Consider the following 6,371-nt stretch of genomic DNA (forward strand, 5'->3'; position numbering starts at 1 on the left):
GTGATTTTGCCAAGTGCCACAATTTGTCGTCCTCCGAAGCCACAAAGGGGGTGTGTAGCATCATGAATCTTGTCCTCTGGTTCTTGCATCTGCTTGAAAGCCTTTGCAAATATAATGTCCGCTGCACTGCCTGTATCAACCAGAACATTGTGGACCAGAAATCCCTTGATGACATAGGATATGACCATAGCATCATTGTGAGGATAATCTTTTAGCTGAAGATCCTCCTGGGAGAAGGTAATTGGGATGTGAGACCACTTGGACCTGACGAAGGGTCCTTGGACCCTAGCATTTTGCACTCCTCTCTGCGCTTCCTTCTTCTGCTTTTTGTTGGTTGGTTCTGCAATTGAACCACCCGTTATTGGGAGCACCAGCTTCGTAGCCGAAGGTGCTACAACTTGGTTGCTGAACGAAGCCATCAGCTCAATTGTGGAAGTGAGTTCACCGGAGGTGGGCGCCAATGTTGGGGACTTGTTCTCAAATGCTATGAGTTAAGAACAAGGCAACACAAAACGTTAGTGGTTAAAGTCCTTCGTCCTTCGAAGCATTATCTCCCTTAGGATATAATGATCTTCAGACGAAGGTTATGAAGGACGTACCTTCATCATCATAGTGTATATTAATGGAAGTAGAAGCATATGAAACATGAGAAATAACATGAAAAATCATATGACATCATTAATATATCTTTATTATATCATCATGAATGAACATGAACAATATTGAACTACATTTGTACCTTCGGCTTGATAGAAGGCAAAAATCCAAGTGTGATGCGCGAGTGAATACAAGTCAGCGTGAATAGTACGAGGTTACTGTTCATCTATTTATAGGCATGGGACGCAGCCCGGTCAAAATTCCATTCATGCCCTTGATAAATAACTATGACATAAACTATCATGGACTGGTCGGTCTTTTCCTCTTTAAGTCGGTGCAGCCCTTCGTCTCAAGAGATGTCACTATGCCGAAGCTTTCTGGGTCGTAGCTTCGGCTTGTGCCTTCATGATGTGTCAATTCGCATATCATACTGCCGAAGGTGTTTTTGATTAGAGGACCTTCAGCGAAGAAGCAGGCCCCCAACAGGGGGATTTAGGAGTTTAGGGTTTCTAACCTTGGGATCAAAATTGGGATGTTACAAACCTACCCCACTTAAAAGAATCTCGCCCTCGAGATTCATATTGGGTTTGAGAAAAGGTAAGGGTATTCCCTCCTCAAAGAGTGCTCACTCTCCCAGGTAGCCTCCTCTTCTCCTTCTCTGCTCCACTAAACTTTATAGAGTTTCACTTCTGAGTTTCGGATCTTTCGGATGGCTGAATCAAGAATCTTCACTAGCTTTTCTCGATACTGCAGATCCTTCTGAATCTGAATTGTCTCTTCTTTGATGTGACTTTCTGGCACTTTCAAGCATTTGTGGAGCTGGGATACATGAAACACATTGTGGATATCTGACATGGATTCTGGCAATTGAAGGTGGTAGGCTGCGGGCCCTATTCTGCCGATGATAGGATAGGTGCCGACGAATCGCGGAGCTAGCTTCCCTTTCACTTGAAATCTTTTGACCCCGCGCATTGGGGAGACCTTGAGGTAGACGAAATCTCCTTCCTTGATACTGAGTTCTCTCCTTCTGTTGTCTACGTAACTCTTCTACCGACTCTAAGCTTCGAGTAGTCTTTTTCGGATCAGGGCAACTTTCTCTTCTGCCTCCTTCATGAAACAGGCCCTTCCAGTGTCTTTTCCCCTACGTTGGACCACATCAGAGGGGTCTGGCACTTCCTTCCATACAAGGCTTCAAACGATGACATCTTGATACTGGCCTGGTAGCTGTTGTTATAAGAAAACTGTGCATATGGCAAGCTGGACTCCCAATTCCTGTCAAAGGTTAACACACAAGCTCTCAACAAATCCTCGAGGACTATGTTGACTCTTTCTGTCTGACCATCTGACTGGGGTGATAGGCGGTGCTGAAGTCTAGCTTGGTGCCCATAGCTTGTTGAAGACTCATCCAGAATTTTGAGGTGAACTGTGTTCCTCTGTCTGACACTATCTTCCGTGGAATACCATGGAGTCTGACTATTTCTTTAAGATATATTCGGGCAAGGGTGGCTCCTCCGAAGGTAGTTTTTACTGGAATAAAGTGAGCTACCTTGGTAAGACAGTTGATTATAACCTAGATAGAATCGTTCCCTTTTTGGGTCCGAGGCAGTCCGATTACGAAATCCATGCCTATTTCTTCCCACTTCCATTTGGGCACGGGGAGGGGTTGCAGTAGACCTGCAGGCCTCTGATGCTCTGCCTTAGTTCGCTGGCAAGTGTCACACCGGGCCACATACTGAGCTATCTCCTTTTTCATTCCTCTCCACCAGTATCTGGTCTTGAGGTCTAGATACATCTTGGTGGTCCCTGGGTGGATAGAGTAGGCTGAGTTGTGATCTTCGTCGAGCAAATTCCTCGTGCCTCTCCCTTCGGCACAAATAGACGATTCCTGAACCAAAGGGTTCCTTCTTCATCTGTCTTGAGTTCCAGGAGTTGTTCTTTGCGAGCTCTCTCCGCAAGACTTGATGTCTCGGTGTCCAAGCACTGAGCCTTGCGTATGAGATCTTCTAGCATTGGTTTAACTTCTATGGTGCCACTGTCTCCTAAATAAGTATTTAGTTGAGTTGATTCTCTCTTCTAGTCTTCCAAGAAGTTGGTTGCTTTCTCCCCGAAAGGTTTCTGGCTGAGGGCGTCTGCTACCACATTGGCCTTTCCGGGGTGGTAGTGGATCTCAATGTCATAATCCTTAATTAATTTCAGCCACCTTCGCTGACAGAGATTGAGATCTGGTTGGGTGAAAATGTACCTTAGGCTCTTATGGTCTGTGAAAACATGACATTTGTTCCCAATCAGGTAATGTCTCCAAATTTTTAGGGCATGCACTATGGCTGATAATTCCAAATCATGTGTTGGATAATTCTGCTCATGCGGCTTGAGTAGGCATGATGCATAGGCGATGACTTTCTCATTTTGCATAAGCACACATCCTAATCCTTGCCTTGAAGCATCACAGAAGATGACGAAATTCTGGTGAATATCTGGTAGCGTCAATACTGGCGCGGTCGTGAGTTTCTTCTTTATGATTTGGAAGCTTTCCTCACACTTTGGGGTCCACACAAATTTATTGTCTTTCTTGAGGAGCTCGGTCATAGGTCTTGCTATGCTGGAGAATCCTTTGATAAAACGGCGGTAATATCCCGCCATTCCCAAAAAGCTTCGAACTTCACTAACGTTGGATGGCTGCTTCCATTTGGATACTGCTTCTACTTTGGATGGGTCCTCTTCTATTCCTTCTGCAGTTAAGATATGCCCGAGGAAGGCTATCTTCTCTAACCAGAATTCACATTTGCTGAGCTTAGCATAAAGTTGATGTGATCTAAGTCTTCCGAGGACAATCTGGAGGTGATGCTTATGATCCTTGCGACTTTTGGAGTAGATAAGGATGTCGCCAATGAATACTATGACAAACTTATCCAACTCTTCCATAAATACCTTATTCATAAGATTCATGAAAAAGGCGGGTGCGTTGGTTAGTCCAAAGGACATTACTGTGAACTCATATTGTCCTTACCGGGTGACAAACGTCGTCTTCTGAACATCTGCTTCCTTGATTCTCAGCTGGTGATATCCTAACCTTAGATCTATCTTGGAGAAATACTTGGCCCCTTGAAGCTGGTCGAAGAGGTCATCAATCCGAGGTAGTGGGTACTTGTTTTTTATTGTGACTTCATTTAAGGATTGATAGTCAATGCACATCCTCGTACTTCCATCCTTTTTGGTGACGAACAGTACTGGTGCTCCCCAAGGAGATGAGCTGGGACGAATGTACCCTTTCTGTTGAAGTTCTGTGATCTGGAGTTTTAGTTTTGTCAATTCAGTGGGAGCCATGCGGTACGGTCTTTTTGCGATTTGTGCGGTGCCGGGAATTAGATCGATGTAGAACTCCACTTCTCTTTCTGGCGGCATTCCTGGCAATTTTTCTGGGAATACATCCAAGAATTCTTCTACTACAGATATGCTTTCTGCTGCTAGATTAAATTGGATCTTGGGTGGGTGGCTGAGCCTGACATGAAACTGACTTTCCTTGGTGGTCAGTGAGAAGGATGGTCTTATTTGTGCAGCATATGACGACATTAAGCTTGGTTAACCAGTCCATCCCTAAGATCACATCAATTTCGTGGGATGGCAAGATGGCTAAGTCTGCCAAGAACACTACCCCACTTAAAAGAATCCTGACTTGGGAGCATTTGAGGTGGCATAGAAGGTCTGCCCCTGGGGTTCGGGTGACCAAGGGAATCTCTAGAGATGCAGTGGGAATGCCATGCTTTTCCACAAAACTAGTGTCTATGAATGAATGGGATGCTCCTGAATCAAAAAGTACGGCAACAGGGGTAAATTCAACTAGGAACTCACCGAGCACTACTCCTGGGGCTTGCTGAGCCTCTTGAGTGTCGACGTGGTTCACTCGTGCCTTGCCATGATACTGGGTTTTGCTAAGCTGGCTGTTGGAGGAGGGTGCCTTAGAGACGGGTGTTGGAGCATTCTTGGGGCCATTTACCGAGTTGGAGTAGGTAGGCACGGATGTCTTCAACTGAGGACAATTACTCTTGTAGTGACTGGGGTCTCCGTAGTGCCAACAAGCATTGGCTAGAGGTTGATTGCTTGCAACGGAGGGGGCCTGGAGGGAACTTTGACCCTGCTGACTGAAACATGACGGAGCAGACCCTACTGGTTTGTTGAAGCTTGGTCCTTTGGGAGGAAACCCAAAAGATCAAACTCTCTGGTGTCTGTCCTGCTGCTGAGCTCGGAGGACTTGAAACTTTCTCTTGAGGTGACCTTTTTCTTGTTCTCTAGCCCTTTCCACTTGTATGGCCTTGTTTGAGAGATGTGAGAAGCTGAGAAAATCTTGGCTGGCGAGGATAGTCTTGAGTTCTGGTCTTAGCCCTTTCAAGAAACGGGCCATCTTCTTGGCTTCTGTGCTGACATCGTCAGGCGCATAGCGAGCCAATTCCATGAACTTGTGGACGTATTCACTGACAGTTCTCCCTCCTTGGGTTAATTCCCAAAATTCTTCTTCTTTGAGCTAGACGATCCCTAGGGGCACATGATGCTCTCGGAAGGCTGCTTCAAATTTTGCCCAGGTAGCATCTCTGATGGCAGCGCAGAAAGTATCCCACCAGGATAGGGCCATCCGAGAGAGTTGATGAGCGGCAAGATGAACACGCTGGTTCTCAAGGCATCCAATGGCCTCTAACTTCCTTTTTATTGTGCGCAGCTGTCACACCCGGTTTTAGAAGGCAAACCGAATGCGAACCATGTACGTGCCAGGATCAGTTATTCACGTACACAGCAGTTACATAATATGGACATCATCACACAGTGCTCAAAATAGTATTAATAAGGGAAATAGTCGATTACATCATACGTCTGAGACGTCCATATAGTTCTTACAATAAATCAAAGTGCGGAAAAGAAACGTAGATAACGCGGCCTTCACAGGCAGCCGACTGGGGGTTGCCGCTAACCCACACCTAGAACTCGTCGTAATCTTGGAACTCCTGGAAGTCTCCTTCCACGGCTTCATCTTCGCCTGAGCAGTGGTTGCAATGCTGACAACCTGGGGGGGGGTTTGGTGTGTAGAGCAAGGGTGAGTACACATCAACATACTCAGCAAGTATCCTGTTTGGCTGTAGTGGACTAGCTTTATGTGGGGATAAGTCAAGCAGTTGCTTTTAGTTGGTCTGGTTATTACTTACTAGTAGAAAGCCAAGTTTTAGCATTAACCCAAGTTATTAACCCGATGTACCCTTTCCAAACGGAAAGAATACCACTTACCAGCATCATAGTCATAACCAGAATCAACAGTCTCATAACCACCTGTACCACAATGTCTCTGATCAAGTACCACTAATCACTGGAGCTCCCTTGGCCGCTCATAACCGCGAGCACGGCTGATATATCAGTTTCATAACACTCTGCAGAGGTTGTGCACTTTACCCACAAGCCGTGATTCCCTCTCTGGCCCGGGCTTGCAAGACCCTTATTCACTCCCGAGGTGAATGGCCAGGGATTCACTACGAAGCCTTTACAAAGATTCCCCGGGGCTGTAGCCACCCGTTAGGTTTCCTAAATGCACCGCACTCCTCCCCAAGGGGCGAACCCAAACTTGGCAGAGCGAGCCGCATACACCGAGCCCCATTGACGGCACGACGGCTAAGTGAACTACACCCCGGATCCTCTAATTATTCAGCTAAGGGCACCCCATTCCACCCTTATGGTTGCACTGTTTTCCCGGGCGGTCATCCATAGAACAGGTCCTTACGGAGAGGCACTCGAGA

Source organism: Zea mays, chromosome 7 (assembly GCF_902167145.1).
Source record: "Zea mays cultivar B73 chromosome 7, Zm-B73-REFERENCE-NAM-5.0, whole genome shotgun sequence".
NCBI classification, from domain to species: domain Eukaryota; kingdom Viridiplantae; phylum Streptophyta; class Magnoliopsida; order Poales; family Poaceae; genus Zea; species Zea mays.